The sequence below is a fragment of the Hesperophylax consimilis genome, chromosome 15 (genome assembly GCF_061612785.1).
Source record: "Hesperophylax consimilis isolate HC1 chromosome 15, BYU_Hcon_1.0, whole genome shotgun sequence".
NCBI classification, from domain to species: Eukaryota; Metazoa; Arthropoda; class Insecta; order Trichoptera; family Limnephilidae; genus Hesperophylax; species Hesperophylax consimilis.
In genome coordinates this window covers 18,973,809-18,994,143 of record NC_142850.1, presented here as the reverse complement: position 1 = coordinate 18,994,143, position 20,335 = coordinate 18,973,809, and the positions used below count along the sequence as shown (strand labels likewise).

General features: G+C 34.6%; 1 protein-coding gene across 1 annotated transcript in view; it reads right to left on the bottom strand.

Moving 5' to 3' along the window:
- LOC149417427 (HEAT repeat-containing protein 5B) overlaps positions 1-20,335 on the bottom strand; it is a 180,914-nt gene that overhangs the window by 102,465 nt on the left and 58,114 nt on the right. The window lies entirely within an intron of this gene.

The following is a 20,335-nucleotide window of genomic DNA, read 5'->3' as shown; positions in this document are numbered from 1 at the left end:
AGCGAAATGTATTTTCGCAATTTCAATCCTCTTTCAAGTCCTTTATCATTTCGCAAGTAACATTTTTGCTCATAATTATACTAGTATTCAAAAATGTATTGTCAGGTTATTCTTAACCGAGAATGTTTGTTTTTCTTTTAAAAAAAAAAATAATAACTCCATTGTACCTACATTTATTACAAGCAATAATTATGTAATTTAAAAAGTTTATTTGTGTCCTGCGGGGATGTGTATTTTTAGTTCCAGACCTTTGCGTCGCGTCGCTATTATTTACTAACATCGTACTTGGAGGCTCTACTTTGGAGGCATTAAGTCCAACAGCCTCCATCCTTCCGCTTCCGTCTTCCTTTAGTTGGCCTTCAGAGCAGGATCGGAGAAATTTTTAGGGTTTTGAATCCAAATATTATTTTTGTATGACGATATAACTCATTAGATATGAAAGAGAGAAAAAACTTAAGGCTCCGCTATATGCCTCCAAAAAGAAAAAGAAGATGACTAAATATAGATTGAAAGGTAAATAAATATGTAAATAGGAATGATAGAAGGAGCGCATTAACATTGAAAAAATGATTATAATATTTAATAAAACGCGATTTATTTTAAATATATTTGTTTTTTTTAAATTATATTTATTCAATAAAAAATTTACAATGTGTGATATACATATATATATTTCACTAGTAATAAGATAAAAGATATTATGATATGATTAATATTTATTATTTTTCAATGTTCTCCCATGATAAGCAATTGCTTGTGTGTATGGGTGAGGTATTATTTGTTTAGTTTCTTAGATTTTTATTTTATTTTTTAAATTTTTGTTTTTGTTTTTCTTTTATTTATTTACGTTTTTTTTATTTAGTTTAGGTTTTCAGTATATTTTTTTAATTGTGTTTTGAATTCTTTGAAACTATCATTTAGTGATCTTATATTTTCTGGCAATTTATTGAAGAAATTTGTTCCTAAGTATTTGTAGTTTTGCTGACCCAAAGTTTTTTTACAAATCGGAATTGGTAACATGTATTTTTGCCTGAGATTTGTTGTGCTTTTGAATGGTACGGTTTTGTTTAGGATATCATCTTTGTAAACTTGTAAGGTTGAGTGATACAGGAAAAGAGTATTTAATTTTCTGACTTTAAATTCTTTGAAAATGAGTTCAGATGAATATAAAAATGATTTTTTTAATATTATTTTAATTCTACGTTTTTGCACAATGTAAAGAGGTTGTGTGTGAGTTTTATAGTCGAATGTGATCGAATATATTCAATTTGGAAGGCGAGTTTCGGTACAGCCACTCCGGGAACCATTTATTAAATAACTAAGACCTCTGATATAGGTCACCCCAAGTGGTTCGCGATTCTTTTTACGCGATTTAGCAGGGTTGCCCGGGTTCATCGGGTGATGTGTGTACAGGGTGCGCCAGTCCAGCAGCTGCGTGGGGTGCCAGATCGGGAGAGGCTGGTTTGCGCCGCAGCGGGAGGGACAGGTTTATACGTCGGTCACTTCTGGACACACTGCCCTCATACCTTTTCCTTCCCAGAACTTCCTCTCCTCCATTCTTTAAAAAAACCTCCACACAGCCTCCCCAAAGATGACATAGGAAATTATTTTTCTTAGGGCTTATTGTGTGGGGTAAAAATTCCCCGACATAATATTAAATGACTGAACCAGATGGGTTTTTTTATAATTTTCATAGCATTTTTTTCTATACAGATAATTTGTATTTTTTCAACTCGACATCTGAATAGAAATTATTCAAAAAAAAATGAAATCTATTTTTTAAGAGCATAAAAACTTAAAAGTGTTCAAGGGAAGTGCGTTATAAATGTTAATAATAATTTGTAAAGCAGGCTCTTAACGATTGCTATAAAACTCTAGCAGCTTACTTCAATATGTACGCCCTAAAGTATAAGTTTATACTTACGAAATTTAATACTACGTTTGTGTGAAAGAACTAGGAAACTAGGTTTTGTCGCCGTTACAATTTTTTTGAGTCGGCGCAGCTATGTCGCAATTTCACTTCCACCATGAGCTACGGACATCGACCAACTAATGATAGTATATCGATGGCCGAGGAGCTTTGAAATTTTAATTTCACCATTGAAAGACATGGCACGATGCTGAATTTGCAATAAAAAACAAACATTTAGAAAAAAATGCGTTTAAACTCCGGCGAAGCCGGGTACAATAAATAACTTTTATAATATTCTGTCCAGGTCAGTAAATAATATGTATGGAAGAAAAACATAATACTAATAAATTTAAAGAAATTTGAAACAAAACAAGACACAGAAATAAAATATAAGGGTCTCATCTGGGAATAGAACCCATGATCTCTGACAAGAATTTTAACCACTCGGTTATTGGGACCAAATTAGTATACATCATTTTTGTCGATCTCATATTTCAAATTCAGAATTATTAATATTATCTTGAAAATATTTTTTTTACATATTTCTGGCAGCTATCTTTTTAAATGATTAGAAAGTTAAAAAGAATTGGTTCGTAACCTAGATAGTGTATCGGATAAACATATCTGATTTTCATTTATACGGGACACCTATTGACTTTTTCTGAAAGTCTAAATCAAGGCTGCCCAACCCCAGGCCCGCGGGCCACAATGTGGCCCGCGAACGAATTATAAGTGGCCCGCGTGAACCATTTTCAAAAAACCCGCCAATCCGCCAATTTGAAAAAGTGTCGCGGGCCCGCGGTAAAACAAACAATCCAGCTTGCGCGCGGTCACCGGTGTTGGCAACGAAGGCGATTTATCGCTATTTAGGCTACTCAGAACGAGAATCAGCGACGAAAAAATCTAACTTCACTTTTTAAACAAAAATACACCGGTTTTTGATATAATATTTTTTGCGTCTGAAATGGAATCTTGTAGCCACCCCCCCCCTCCATGGAATTCACATATGATGTTTTTGGGTGCGCGGAATTTTTTCTCAGCGAAGTTCCGTAACAACCCCCTCCCCCATGGATTTTAAATATTTTGTGGGGAGCACTGATTTTTTTTGTGGGGAATTATGTTTTATAGAAATTCTCTAACAACCCCCCCCCCCCCCATGGAAATAGGAACCGTCAGGTATTCAGTGGCCCGCCAGTGATTCAAAATCGTCAATTTCGCCCAACTCTTAAAAAGGTTGGGCAGCCTTGGTCTAAATGAATATTAAAATTTTTAATTGGAATAACTTTTTTCAACAACTGACTCAAGAATTTATAATAATTAGGTCCCAATGATCGAGTGGTTAAAGACGTTATCCCGGTAAGACAGAGATCCTGGGTTCGATTCCCAGTTGAGACCGATATCTTTTCATTTTTCCGTGTCTTGTTCTGTTTCCTGTCACGTTTAGATTTATTAGTGTTATCTTATTTTCAATTATACATGCATTAATTACATCGATGAGTATAACGTACAAAAGTTTTAAAAGAAAAGTTATTCTATATTTTATTTAACCAGTACCTACCAGTGACATTTTAGTTTTTACCCCATTTAGAGTAATTTAGCCCGGTTCCCCGACCCTTGTTCCAGAAAGCATCTGGTTGCCACTTTTCTCCCTCGCAAGGAAGCCCAGTGTGATTAATTGATTAACTTTTATGTAACCGCTACCAGAGCCACCGCTTTACTGGGTTTAGGGGGGTATTTGTGTTTGAGAAATTCCTACCGTTAATTATTTAGGTACAAATAAATAAATTAATGATATCTTAACAATAACCGCGTAATAAACTTATAAATACAATAGAACAAATATATTATCATTATTCAAGCAGCATTTTTCGCAAACTATTGTGGTAAAATAAACATTTACATTTTATAAGACAAACCCCAATGTTAACAGGTAGACCAAGTCGGGTCTGCTTAATAAATTAAAATATAGTATAGTCGAGGAACTTAACGATTTCCCGCCATGTTCTAAGTAGCAAATGGTTACTCCTTCGAGGCGCACCCCAAGTACTACATATAATATTATAATATTTAAAGCCCCGTAAAGAGATGGTTTGAATAGGAAATATGTAAATACGAATGTTAGACGGAGCGCCCTACTATTGAAAAACGATAATAATTTTGAAATAGAGCAAAAATCTTTCGACAAATGCTTTAGTTGCATTTAAAGATGGACTGTAAATTTTTCCGTGCCTATAACATATTAAGGCGATGCCGTACGTAGTAATGCAAAATCATAATACAAAATACCCTTTTCTACATTGATAGATGCAATACCAATTCCAATCAAAATGAATTTATGCAAAGGACATGTAACTACTATAATAATAAATTTGCAAATATAGACACTCGTGCTGACATATTCACTGCTAGTTACTATCACTACAGAATTTCATTGTATTACATTCTAACTCATATTCACGACTGTTAAATTGATTGTACCTAATATTTTAATATTACTTGCGTGGCAACTTTTCCTTATCCCTCTCCTCCCCTTTCCCGTTCCAACCCAAGTCTATTTAAGTATAGTTATAATCACTTTTATTTATTGCTGTTTATGGTAGGCATATTATAGGTTTATCGTTTGTTGAATTTACATTCGTATTATTATTTTTCTTATTTGCTGCTTTATTCTGTTTTTTTTTAAATATTTTTATTAATTATTCTAGTTTACAGATTATTTTTATGTTTCTGAATATCTATTTGTGAACATTAATAATTGGTCTGTTTTTTTTGTTATCCTCTTATGTATATTGTATTACTAAGACTGTTTATGTTCCTCAAATAAATAAATATCATGTGTTTTTGGTGTGAAAATTTGGTCGCCTAGAAATGTTTCAGATGCTTTAATTAAATACTGCGAGTAGAATACATCTTGACCTTTGAAATAATCGAGTATTTTTTATATACGTCTTTTTATAAGCCCAGAAAAAAATAATGTATAAGGCCTATGAAAACTGCTTTAAAGTTCAAAATGTCCTAATTTTGAATCCATTTTCGGTTACGATTTTATTGTATAATGTGGCAAATTAAGTTATTTGTAAAATGATCGGAAAAAATTAAATATTTATGCCTGAACATCCACAAAATAAAATAAAAGGCACTTTTTGGACATGTTTTTTTATTGCATAAATCAAAACAGGCGGATGGTGTTAAGCGGGAATTTAAACATTATCGCCATCTACGTAAGGGTTGTTATTGATAGCGGCTCAATTTAAAATATTACACGACGTAGTGCATCGCCTTAAATAACAGATCAAAACGTGTTTTAAATAAATTTCGGAGCTTACTTTGCGATTATTTTTCTATCGAGGGAATTTCACATTACTAACATTTCTTCATAGATGTATAGATATTATCTTCAAAAATAACTTTTTTTTGGAACTTAAAAACTTAAAGAGTTAACCACTCAGAACATTAGAACGTCAAAAGACATAAATATTATAATAGCGGTCAAGACATTAGAACGTCTTTTCACGTAAACGCGCGAGATTTTACAAAAATCGATTTATTTCCATCACTAGTATACGGATTGCCATGATTTAAAGAACAGAGTATCGATAATGAATAACGCTACGCATCTGTATTCAAGAATATCTATGGAACGTAGAGGTGCATTATCTAAGCCGATTGAATCTGTCATCTTGTTCGTTCATAATTTATTGCGTTTCTAAATAATTTATTAAAAATATTTTAGTTTGGACGGTTAATATTTTGAGGTGACTAATAGTTTTTAATTATATTTCTTCAATATATAAAGTGTTATTTCTTTATGATACTCAGAAAAAAGTACATTTTTCAAGGCTTTGAAATGATGGTAAGCGATTTTTACATATTTTTGACGTTTTCATAAAATGTATATTTAGAAACGCAAATATTTACGTATAAAAACACAATGCGATAGTGGATTTCATAATCTTTCCAAAACATTTTTTAGAATGAGGCTACGTTTCCCAAAACGTGAGTTATGAAGCTTTTAGCAAAACTCGTAAATAACATAAAAATTATCACGACAGTTCTCAAAGGAACACATAGTAAATAAAAGTCTTTGTCTGAGAGGTTAACGAGAAACTTGTTATAAATCGGTAGAAATTGGGTATGCGGGGCTTAAAGGAAGCTACATTTATGTAAAATGACTCTAGACCCTGAAGTGTCCTTGCACACAAGAAATTACTATTATGTATATGTACATGTGGATGCTTGATTAGTATTTATACACGAAGGAACAGCAATGAAATTTCAAAAGAAAATAAATAATAACTTGGAACAAAATCACACTTAATAGTTTAATTAATATTATGTTACAAAAACACATCATCAATATTATATACATTTAAAAGGAAACATAACGATGGTCAAAAGTCGCCCTTGTTAGAGCAGGGACGAGGGCTTAACCACCCCCTTATCTAACGTAAATGTAGAATAGCATGTACATGATATTTGCGCCACTTGAAATATTGTAATATACAGTGGGTGGCCAAATTATTATACTCAAACAAAAAAACGTCGCTATCTGTGAAAGTGGTGGCTATAATTAATTTATTATTGGAAAAATGTTATGGTTTTTCAATTTACCGATTAGCCACTATATCTGGCAACACTTTTATCAGTGTGGAAACACATAAATGTTTTTTTTTATCAAAATGGCGGCTGCTAGTATCAGTATATGTCGAAAATTTTACTGTGCTGGCTTGTGAGAAGTCTTCGAAAAAAATCTTGGCTTCAGTGTTATCGACTTATTATTCAGTAAGTGTTCGATTTTTTTACATTTAGAATTATTCTAGTACTCGATCAATACATTGTGATCATGTTTTAGTTAGTTTTTGTTTTTTTTTGTTTTTTAATGGTTGTCAACCGACCTAACCTAAAAATGTTTATTAACAGATATGGGGAAGTGTGCTGACCTCACACCAAGGAAGAAAGCACAGATTTCGACAATGTTACGGCATTGTCAATATACCCAGCGTCAAATTGCTGATTTGTGTGATGTATCACAGTCCAGTGTGCGTAATATCAAGCAAAAAGTGGACGCCGAAATACCGATCAAGGAGGATCGAGTCGGTAAATGCGGGCGAAAACGCATTACAACACCTCGAACTGAGCGAGAAATACGTCGCATTACACTTGAAAACCGTCGAAAGCCACGGCTCGTCATAAAACAAATTCTTAATGATAATGGAGTACAAATATCAGAGCGGACTCTCAGGCGAAGATTTGTAGAAATGGGACTGAAATGTTGTCGGCCACTAAAAAAACCAAATCTCACTCCTGCCATGAAGGCCAAACGTCTGGCCTGGGCCAAGGAGCATCGACACTGGACACAGGAAGACTGGAGCAAGGTTTGAATAACCCTAATACAAGAATACACATGCTTAGAGTATCGTTTTTTACACATTTCTACAAAAACAATTTCTTGCAGGTTTGTTTCTCGGACGAGTCGTCAATACAGATTCTCCAAGATAAAACTGAGTTTGTTCGGCGAAAGACGCATGAAAAATTCAATGAAGACTGCATTGTGGAACGTGTAAAGCATCCTGCTTCAGTGATGATATGGTCCGTCATCAGCAGTAAAGGGACTGGAAAGCTGTACATCTTCCAAGGAACTATGCGTCAGGATCAGTATAAGAAAGTTCTGGAGGAAAAACTGATCCCACAGGTAGCAGAATGGTTCCCTAATAGGAATTTTATATTCATGCAAGACTCTGCTCCCTGTCATAAAGCCAAATCTATCACAGAATACCTAAAAAACAAACAGATTAATACCCTGAACTGGCCTGGAAACTCGCCCGACTTGAATCCTATAGAAAATGTGTGGGCAGTCCTGAAAACTGAAATGTCAAGGGATAAAATTATAACAAACAAAAGAGAACTGATTGAGAATATCATTAGAGTATGGCACAACACTCCAAAATTCCAAGAAGTAGCCATATCATGCATTGAAAGCATGCCACGCCGCGTTCAAGCCGTCATAGAAGCTAAAGGCGGAGTAACCAAATACTGAATAATATGTATTTCTCTTTTAATAGACTATTCAACTTATCTACACATGTTTAATTTTTATTCCTAAATACACTTACTAGTATTAAAACAATATATACTAGTATATATTGTATTTATTGTTTGTTATTTCATAACAAACTGACAAAATACAAAGAAATAGTTTTGAGTATAATAATTTGGCCACCCACTGTACTTCCAGTAACGCCACGGTGAGATGAGAGAATCGAAACGCTGAGTTGATTGATCTGTGATAGTTATTCTTTCCCTTTTCTTCACTTAGCGCACTTCGTTAGGCAGTCTCACATTAAAAAAATACTATAAAACTGTGATATCCTAGATAGTAATTTAACAGGTTAACCATAGATGGCACAACGCTGTCGATAATGCAGAGATTGAGACATAAGGTATTAGACCTAAAAGCGATGCCTAGAATTATTCCTACCGCTTGCTAATAAAATCATAAGAACTCATTATATTCCATCACGAAACCAATATGTCCAAAGTGCTTTTATGACCCTGGAGTCCATATTTAAATAGTTTGTCAAACAACAAACTGGCGCAGCCGGTAGGACGATTTAAATTTTTTAAATTACGATTTTTTTATGTTGCCGCGAGCATTTGTTTCAGTCAGGGATTTCTCAACATTATTGGCATGTCCAGAGAATTCTCAACATGCGACCGTGTTCCCAGAGTTCAAAGGCATCTAAATTATTATCTATCGCCTTTGTCGGGCTCCATACTTCTACCCCATTCGAGTTTTTGAGAAAACGTGATAGTATTTGACCATTCGCCAAGGGATTTTGGATTAACATCTCTACTGCAGAGCACTGTTTTCAAATGATATATTTCTAGCCATCGATTTTGGTGTATTGGCTAAGGTCCTATTGACCATAAATAACCACACTTTAAACCACACTTTAATTACTGTTCAAGTATTCTTTTTCTCTGCAATAAAGAGAAAATGAAAAAAATGCAAATACTGCAAAATAAAACAATGCGAATAATACTTAAGCGCAACATATACAAACGGATAAGAGACATGTTAAAGGAGCTGAATATTTTGACGGTGAAGCAAACTGTGTATTTGAATGTACTTATTTTTATACATAAAATTAACTTAGGGATGATGTCTAAGGAACTGAAAAGAAAAATAAATTACAATAACGAGATACACGGACACGGGACGAGAAATTCTAAGTAAATTAGATTGCCAACAAGAAAAAAAACAAGCACCCAAAAATCTCTGATGTACCAGGCCGTTCAACTCTATAACAAAATCCCGAAGGAAATTGCTGTGATAGAAAATATTAATAAGTTCAAAAATGAATTAAGAAAATATGTCTATCTCAATTATTAATGTTTCTTTTTTTGTGACTTTAGTGAAATATTTAAAGAAAGATTATGTTTGCCAAACAATGTACATGTTTATATGTTTATAAAACTATTAGCACACACGAAGATGTGAGCTAACTTAAGATTAATAAATAAAATAAAGCCAAACGCCCAAATAATGCATCCACGAGTGTATATTAGGTATTATAATTCGGTAGGTACTAATTTCTTGCATTTAATTTTAGAGTTTAATTTTAGAATAAAACAAAGAATTCGTTTGTTTATAGCAGCAAAAACACTCAAAAGATCTTTGACCAGGGGCGTATAACTCTCGCATAACCTTGTAACCCTGATGGGAGGAGTTATCCTCAACCCAAATTCTTATAGACAAAGCTGTTGTGGCTGAAAGCTCAGATCTCATTGGCTCAGAGCAAAAATTGTAGTTTGATCTCTCGCTCTCTACCATAGCGACTTGTGTAACAGAAAGAGAAGCTAAGCATGTTTAATGCTGCGATAAAAATTAACGGTAATTTCCAAGACGCCATTTCGAAAGTCAAAGTCAGTTGAAGTTTTTAGCGTAAATATTTTGAATTTTGAAAATCGTCTAACCCATCTAAAAATAATGTTGCGTGCTAGAATTCTTCAAGGTGATAAATTAATGCCGTGTTGTGTTAAAGGTTGCTCAGACGGATTCAATAATCGTGCTAGCAAGAAGCAGCAAGAAATACGTTTGTTTGTGGCTGTCATTTCGCAATTGAAAGCGAAAATACGGTACTTTTGGGATTAAAAAAGAATGCTTGGCAACGCTTAATCTTCCAGTCATCATATAATATCCTGTCTATCTCCACCAACTGAAAGAAGGACCCGAACCCGTTGTCAAATACAGGTACTAACCTCTCGTTCTTAGATACAATGTTCCTAATTCCTGAATGTACTTCATTGGCTAGTAATTTAATTAATTTTCCTTTTCAGACCTATCCGTATTCCGACGCGATACTATACCACGTATTAGGATGCTAAAACTGCTAAAAAAGCCACGATTACATCAAACAAGGTCATTTAAACCTCTCCAGAATTGCATCATGTAAGTATTCAGATGTAACCAGAATTTTCCATGATGTTTGCTGACGACAAAGCTGTGGAAATTATATGAAACCCTTGCAGGAGAATTTGAATAACTTCTAGTGCTGTGGCAATAATAATTAATACTTAAATTTGTTGAATATGTATTTTGTGTATATATTCTTGTATTTTTGTGCAAGGTCAAATTAAATCCTATTAAGTTGTTGCAGTAAGACTGGGTTCGATTCCTAGTTGAGACAGTTACTTTTTATTTTTCTGTGTCTTGTTCTGTTTCATGTTTTGTTTAGATATATTAGTATTATCTTCTACTTCAATGCTAAATCAATGCTCAATACATCGGTTGTAATGACCCTGTTTTGTATTACTGTCTATTGTCTTTCTGAAAATAAAAGTATTTTTATGTGTGCATAGCTGTGGGTTTTTTTTTATTTTCCTTATTTTGCATTCCAATATTTATATTTTTAAAATATAATTTTTTGGGGCTAGTGAATGAACGATGTTAGATGGGTGCAGTTATATTGTCTATGTTTGCACTTTTTTAAATGGCCTTGAGATTTATTTATGGTCCACGATATATTTACCTGTCTGGACCAAACGACAGTTTTATCTGTGGTCGTCTGTGGTTAAGGGGGTGACAAAATGGCGCCATACAAAAAGCCCGAAGATATCGATCTAGAGAGTGGTTTATTTATGTCTTTGACGCTCTGAAGTTTATACTGCCTTTACTGCTTGAAGTTTCTAGGTGAACGCCACTACTATCACGAGCTACAGAGCTATCCATTAAACAGTGAAAAATACAAGTTGCCATGTTGTTCGTCACATAATTTTAAACTGTTAATAAATTTTAAAAAAGCATTTATGAACACGGCCGAAGCCGCATAGAACCTAGCTAATTGTGCGTACGAGTGCAATATTTAAAGTAATGTAACTGATATAGATCGGTACCTACGTGGAAAATAATAATAAAAAAGAACAGAATCTTTCCAAATCCAGACAAGCGATAAAATAGTTACATACCTGTAAAATATTTTACAAAACGATAGTTTTAATATGGTTTTAATTCTATACGTAGGTATTTGATTCTGTAGAAACTAAATTTCTCAGATTGTTCAATTGTTATCGAAAAACTATCATTATTTTTAGGGCGTTACTTATCTCGGATGCTGGAATGACATCCCATTGTCCAGCAGACGAGAAAAACTAAAATCTGCAGTAATTAGAGCGGCGGTCTGACTCAGCGAAATGGCGCTTATTTCCCGGTGGGTTCGATTGGACAGGGATTTTCAAGAGTTTGTAAGAAAAACAACAACTTTACGTTTCTAAAACTCTGAACTGGGAATGATTATCCAACAGTTTGTTTAATAGCGTTCATTCGTCAAGTTTTTGAGAAAACTGAGACGTATCAGATTCAGCATTTGAAATCGGAAACTGCCAATATATGAACATTAAAAATATATTTTATGTGAAACAGCTCAAGAGTCCCTACTGCTCCCAACCGTCTGGAGCCAGTGAGACTATGGCATCCCCAATTGTGGTATGCTGTGAGGCTGAGGGTAGTGGAGAGGGGAAGGAGATGAGGAAGAGGGAGGCGTACAACTGTTTCCAACCGTAGTTTAAATAGATATCAGAGAGGAATACATAGATAGGCATGTATCCATAGACAAAACATTGGTAACTTGCCATGACAAAAAAAAACTTGTTTATTCCTTATTTTTACGTACGAAAAAAAATCCTCGCAACAAATGGACGACGAAATTTTATTATTAATACTACTAGTAATTTAATCATTAAAATTATGAAGTAGAAAGTGAGGAAATCATGATGTAACACCATTGATGTAAGTCTAGTAAATTTGTAACACCCATACAACAACCTACAATCTGCCTCGAAACAGGAATACCAGGAGAGGAGGACTTCGAAGGGAGAATTGAAAAGGAGTCGGTATCAAAGAAAATAAAATTTAAAGGGTTATTTTTTTAAACTGCTTTGTCGGTTATTGACCATCCACTTCTCAAACCACACTTAGGAAAACCTAATCGTTTTCCCGTTATCAGGAAAACCTTTATTCCGGTTTATATATAGCTTGATGAGATTAAAGCACTGGTCTCAGAAAAGAAGAAAGCATGGTTGTGTCTGATTGCGGCTGGCAGTGCTTCCAGCGAAGAGAAGTATCGAGCGAAAGAAGTATATAAGGAATGTAAGAAAAAAGTAAGAGTTGGAGTGAAAGAACGAAAGAAACGCCTGGAAGAGGAAGAAGGAATGAAAATGACAAACCATTTCCAAGAAAACATTAAGTTGTTTTGGAAAGAAGTCAAAAGGTCCCGGAGTGGCCCAGAAAACGGAAGCATGAAAGTGATAAAATCAAAAGATGGAAAAATGTTGACGAATGAGGAAAAAATAAAAGAGAGATGGATGAATTATTTCGAGGAAGTCTTCGAAAGCGAAGTGAATGACAGTGATTCCAGTGGCGAATCAGATATGAATGACGATGGAGTGAATGTTACCGAAATTAGCATGGATGAGATAGAAAGCTCGATTAAATGTATGAAGAATGGTAAGGCTGTTGGGTTTGACAATATTGCTGCTGAATATTTTAAAGGAGGTAGCCGTGTAATTCTCACATGGTTGTGCAATCTTTTTAACCAATGTTTAAAGGAAGGTTACACGCCTTTAGATTGGAGAAGGGCTGTGATCATGCCATTATACAAAGGTAAAGGGTCACGTATGGAATGTGGGAATCATAGGGCTATTAGCCTGCTTAGTTCAGTTGGCAAGCTGTATGGTAGAATTTTGATTGAAAGAGTAAGAAAGGAAACAAAGGATAAAATATGGGATGTGCAAGGTGCTTTCATGAGTGGAAGGGGGTGCATGGACCAGATCTTCTCATTGCGTATGCTCACTGAGAAGTTTCTGGCAAAAAACCAGAAACTTTTCTGTGCCTTTGTAGATTTACAAAAAGCATACGACCGAGTCGACAGGAAAAAGCTATGGAAGGTGTTGTCCAAGTATGGAGTGAATACGAATCTGATTCAGGCAATTGCGTCTCTGTATGAGGGAAGCGTTGCATGTGTTAGGGTAAACGGTGGTTTTACGGGGTGGTTTGATATCACAAAAGGTGTTAAACAAGGCTGCGTAATGTCACCGTGGTTATTCAATCTATACATGGATAATTGTATGCAAGAATTGAAAGAGGTGGGATTGGGCGCGAATTTGAATAATTTGAAAGTATGTTGCCTGTTGTATGCTGATGATGCGGTGCTGATTGCTAATAGTAAAGATGATCTACAGTCTCTCGTGTCTAGGATGAACGAAGTATGCATGAAGAATGAGTTAATGATGAATGTAAGTAAGTCTAAAGTAATGGTGTTTGAAAGAGAGAGTACGAAAACAGTGTGCAATATAATTGTGAATGGGGAATACTTGGAGCAGGTGGATGAGTTTGTGTATTTAGGAAGTATGTTTACGAGAGATGGGAAGGCTGACAGAGATATCGAAAGAAGGGTAAATGCAGGTAATTCCGTTAATGGAGGACTAAACGCCGTAGGCGCTAACAAAAAATTGTCCAAAGAAGCGAAGTTAGCAGTCCACAACGGAGTGCTGGTACCTACCTTGATGTATGGAAGTGAGGCATGGAACTGGCAAAGAAAGGATGAAAGTAGATTAAATGCTGTTGAAATGAGATCCCTGAGGCGTATGTGTGGTAAAACCATGTTTGATCGTGTGAGGAATGTGGAGATCCGCAAAGAGTGCAAGGCTGATGTAAGCGTAATGAGTAAGATTAAGAAAGGGACGCTTAGATGGTTTGGGCATGTAGAGCGAATGAGCGAAGATAGGAGTGTAAGGAGGATATATGATGCAAATGTGAATGGTAGCAGAAGTCGGGGACGCCCGAGGAAGACATGGCACGATCAAGTGAATCAGATACTCGAGTCGGGCCATGTCAAGAGTCAGAATAATAGAAGAGTATGTATGAGACGATGTATGAATGTGAATGAGGCAAGGAGTGTGTGCCAAGACCGAGTTGTTTGGCGGTCCGTCCTCTCTGCCTACCCCTGCGGGGAAACGGCGTGATGGTTAGTTAGTTAGTTATATAGCTTAACCCAGGTGGTAATTGAAAATAGCAGCTGGTATAATTTAAGGGTAGGTACCGAAATACACTTTTGAAGTAGGTACCTAAAAAATACATGCTGGGAAATAGAATTGCAAAAAAAGGTTTAGTATTTTATTCATATAAGAATATTGGATATTCTGATCGGTCAGTTGGTCGAGTAGTCCAATGTATCGGGTTCCCACCCAGGCATCGCAACCCTGTCTAGTTAAATCCCCATCATTGCACAAGCAACATTTTTAGCTCATAATTATGGTAGCACTAAGAATTCAAATATTGTCATTATTAAGAAAATAAAAAATAACGTAAGAAATAAAATAATAATTGATTAAAAGTAGCGATTTTTTTTTAACTCGAGTGTTTGGCATTTCTTCTTCTTCTTCTTCAATGGCGCTACAGCCCATTTCGAGCCTTGGCCTCCTTTAACATGAGCCTCCACCGCCCTCTGTCCTCGACCGTCGTCTTCCAATCTGCAACATGGAGTAGTCCTCTGGCATCTTTCCTGACATCGTCCTCCCATCTCAGCCTAGGTCTGCCCGCCTTTCGTTTGCCTCCCGGGTGTCCTGTTAGAACCTTCTTTGGTACACGTGTGTTTGGCATTCGGTGCACATGTCCGGCCCATCTTAGTCTTTGGAGCCGTAAATGAGTAGAGAGTCTGGGAGCTTGGTAGATGTCATATATATAGCTCCTTATTGTGGCGGATTCTCCATGCCTCTCCCTCTCGCACCGCTCCTAAGATTCTTCGAAGTACCTTTCTTTCGAAGGTGTCCAGCAGTTCCGCAGACTTTGCTGTCAGTGTTCCCGCCTCACATCCATAGGCCAAGACCGTTCTAATAATTGTTTTATACAGGGTTAATTTGGCATTTCATCTGACTGTAAATTTTTGTACGTTCCGTTTTCGGTTTCGAAAATCTGCAGCATACACTTTTTTATCCAAGCAAGCCTTTCTTTGTCTGAGCTTTTCAATATTATGGTATCTAGCTGTAGGAAGAAAGTTCGAAAATAGAATTTTCAATGTGGTAGTGATGTTTCTTCGGACAAATTGTGTAATTCCTAATTTGAAATAAATAAAAAATGTTACATAAAATACTAAAAAGTTTATAATTAAGTAGGTAGGTATTTAAGTAGGTACCTACATACTAACCTTATGATTTAACGAAGAAATATTGGTTTTAATTTAAATTTGGTGTATCAAAGTGAAAATTAGAAACATACTTTTATGGACGAGAGGTTTACTGTTCACAGAACGACAGTCGGTATGTTACATAAGTTGTAATAGATGGGAGAGTTACAATTAATAAAATATTTTTTTTTTTTTTTTAAATGTTCCTACTTATACAAATATGAAGTAATATTTCGAAGGATTCATTTAGGAATCGTAAGATTTTATTTCATGGTCTTATGTTTCCAGAAAGCCCTCCGGGAGACTTCATTCAGGCAGCCATTGCATTATATTAAAAATAGTAAGTTCGTTTGTGAATCCTGTCACTCCAGTTCAATGAACTCTAGAACTTTTACGTTTAATTTAAAAAATTAAGTGTTTGTTTGGAGAATTCAGACCAGCGATAAATACATAGAGGAAAGAAGAACACAACAAGTGCCCCGTGGGCGTGTTTCGTTATTTGCCCGATCTAGGCTTAAATTACTAATAAAAAACTGTGTTTATGATATTCAAATGGGATAAATAGTGTAAATGAGACAGAGCGCTGAGCTATTGGGCTAAATGGAACATTTGTTTCCATTCAAATTTATATAAAAGGCACTAGTTTTCTTCTTTTTTTCTATGGATAAATACTAAAATAATTATTATTATATTAATTGCCGATTTCAAAATGGGAAATGATTTGTGGAGAATTCAGACTATTCTTACTGATGTAATATTTAATTGAGACACCGAGTGAAAAAAAAATGGTTGCACTTTTTTTACATCCAATTAGTCCAATTTGACCTCCAACGCTCCCAATAACGCCGAATGACTGGAATCTGAAGCACTGAAACTGTCGGGATAATAGTGGAAAAGTTTCGAAGAAATCTTACCTAAGCAACTATTACTGTATAACTGCGCTGCTATGACTACCCCGTGATTTTCACTAGTCTGCCCTAGTTACAAATATAATATGTGGTGAAAATTCCACTAGAATGCATTAGTAACAACACGTACAAATTTCTGTTCCCATATTTCCGTGTATTGAGAGATCTACGACACCGTAGCGCTTCAACCCTGTAACCATCAGCGCTACGCCAGCAAGCTTCAGTCCCTGGGGCTACGCCGAAGTAATGGAAATGCTACGTCGCTCCGGCAAGAATGCTTGGCTACCATTATATCATCGGAAGCTATATGTACAGATATATATTAGAATGCAGCTGTAAACATAATATGACATACATTGTATTACGTACAGTGTAATGGATAGAGAAATAATAGAATTGAAAATATTTTAAGATAAAATAGATAAGAGAATATATTTTAGTATATTTGTAGTTTCGAAATAATGATGTCCTAATATGTACATTTTCAGTATAAATTGATCACATATTTTCGTAATTTCAAATTGTTAATAATTTTTTATAATTATATTTCCTCTTACAGAAGAATTGTCTCAGCGGCAGATACATTTGTACACTGTGTCCGGAAACTCGTGAGAAAAGGAGAACAAAAAAACGTTATTTCGAACTGAGCACTAAGATTTTTTTTAAATTATTTAATTTTGGTTTATTGAGGTAAATTTTTTTTAAAGTTAAAAAAACTTTTGGAGCCAGTTCCACACTTCGACACCTTAAACAGATGATATTAACCCCCTAGCGTTAAAAAAATAAAGATATAAAAATTCCAACTTCGGAATCGATTTACTCGGGATCAAACAAAACAATCACAAAAGACTACAAAAGTGATGAAGATTCACCAGTTTCTTAGCTACCACGAATTTACGGACGCCATGTATATATTTTTGGTACGATTTTCGCATAAGAGTCTTACCAACTCCCGTGTGTTTGGAGCCAATAGTCATGGCATCCCAAGACGTTGTGTAGTAGCTACATCAAGCAGGAGAAAATATAGCATATATGCATGTAACAATGAATTAGTAATTTGTAACCTTAAATGTAAAAATTACTAAAATAAAATTAATAATAATAATTAATAAATAAATAAAAATAAATCCCCAGTTGGGATCGTTGAGAGGGTGAAGGAAGTGGGGAGGGAATGAGAAGAGGAATAAGAAGGTTGAGAAAGTATAACTATTGCAAATAAACTGTAAAATCTTTCTTGTAGATGTAAGTAGTTTTGTTTACGCGTAAATTTTATTAAAAAATATGATTTAAATGGTTTGCTATGCTAGATTACAAATTTGGGTTCAAAAACATAGCTTTTAAAAATTATTATTAAGTTAATTGAATAAAATAATTGCGAATATAGAAAATTTCCGAGGACTACTTACGGAACTTTTAAAAACACGGAATAAATCTTTAATTTTTATTTTTAAAGATTACCAAAAAATTTTAAAGGTTAAACATAAGAATATGATTAAAATTAACTAAAACTTAAAACGCGGCGGAAGAAAACAAAATGTGAACTAATTACTGTTTTAATAAAATAAGTTCGTGAAATGCTTTTTTATAAGTTCTTTTGGTGCTCTTAAAATACTGCTACTTCTGTATAATTGTTACCTAAGCTGTGTAAGCCAGTTTATTGACAGAAATTTTCTAGGAATAAATATAAGAAAAACAGAAAATGGTAATTTATTTCCGCATTAAAGTTGGCAAAGTTTTATTGATGAAGCACTTTATAATCAATCCTGTAAGGACGATGAACCCTTTCCCGCGAGCGAGAAATCGGTAAATGAATAAGGATAACGGGACTAACTTGGTAATGTTATCTCATTTGTTAGCATAAAAGAATTTAAGAAAAGCAGCGTGAAAGCGTTCATTAAATATTGTTAATCATTTTGCCTATATTCTTGTGTTATAGAGGTGGCATTTGCATTTGATGATTTTGCAAATATACTATTCTTGACGCCTTGATTACTAATGTAATTGTATATGACAATCTAATTGTAATATACCTACCTACTTCAAAAATTGTGAATACTTCATTAATTTGGAGCCGAATAGAGTATATAACAAAATACCCGATAATATTAATAATGAGACTGAGAGATTACGCTATAAGTTAAAAGCGCCATATATAACTCCATATTGCTCGCCATTCAGTCGCATGTAGACCTGTCACACCTAAAAAGATAATGTGTTAAAAGTGTTGGCGTGACGACAATATACGCTGTCTATATTATGCGACAGGAGAAAGAGTCAGAATAATTTAAAGAGCGCCGTAAATACGAGACTGTCATCTATCAAAGTGACACATCCTATACAAAGAAATGATATTCGGCGGCAGTTCCCCAATTGATCTGACCCCCTCTCGAGAGGAAGATTATAGCGTAGTGTGTGACCCCAACATATAATACGTATATTCCACGCCCAAATTATGCGCGCATAATATAGCGTAATGTGTCTAAGGCTTAATACCTCCAACATCTGACATTTTATATACATTCTGATGGCAACACCAGCACCTCCTAGCGGCATGAGTTGTGCGCCTTGGTTATCTGTCACATATTTTAATGGATTTTGTGTGAATTGAATTCTTTATTTTACGTTAAAAAATTTTAGAAATTGAAACAAAAATTAGATAACCTACATACGACATTACTGCTTTTTTTGCTCATGCATAAAAAAATATTAAAGCCTCCATTAACTATATCTTTGATGATTCAGAAAGGTAATAGAATACTTTTAATATGTAAACATGTATTATTTATTAATATTATATATCAATATATTTAATAATAAGTTCAGAACATAAACATTGATTATGATTTATAACTTCAATACGAACAGAGCATGCTACACGGAACTCAACTAACACAGCTTTGCTGGATTTTCCATTGTTTAATACATTTATATTTTTCATGGTTTAATCCCATAGACATATGAATATTAGTAGACCTGCCCTAAGTGATTAAAAGCGTATTATCCCCACTCCCCATACCGGTTCCATTGGAGCCGGCTGGGCTCGCGTATGGCCTCAAGTGAAATTTGAAAACGTGACGTCATCATTCTTGTACGAACTATGGTCGAGGCATCATCGGTTCATTTTACGAAATAACACGGCAAAATGTTGACTTGTGATATGAAAACTTGTAAAAATAGATGTGAAAAAGAGAATAAACCCAATTGTCGTATTACATTCCATAAGTAAGCATTATTTTACTTTATTTTAAGCTTATTCACACCGTATTATATGGATCAGTTTTAGAAACATATACTATCACATCACAATGTAGCGATTCTCAAGTGTGCTCATCGTTGTTTACTAGGGTAAGTAAATTATGAACATTTATAAAAGTGTCTTAACTAAATACTTAAACGAAATATTCGACTCTGAAAAGGGAACCGAATTTTTTTGCCGAATTTGGACTTCGCTAATTTGTTCATAACGTGGCGAGTAATTTGCGCTCCCATGTAAAAATGTCTATTCATTCAAAAGCAGATTTTACTTTTAAGAAGTAAATGGTGATATTATAATGCGAGATGCCTATTTACTGTCAGATTGATTTATTGACGAATCACAGTCAGCTTAACCCCCTTCGTTCTTCAACAGTTGATTTTACCCCTCGCCATTATCTTCTCGTCTATTAATTCCTATGTCTGTGTTTAATCCCCTTTTTACAAAAGCAATAACATTTTATTTGGTAGAATTTAACAAACTCATATGTCAACGGTTTTCGGCAATTATGGGATTTACGGGAAGATACATATTTATTTTATGGGAAGATTTACTTGGTGGATAATATATCTCAAATCCT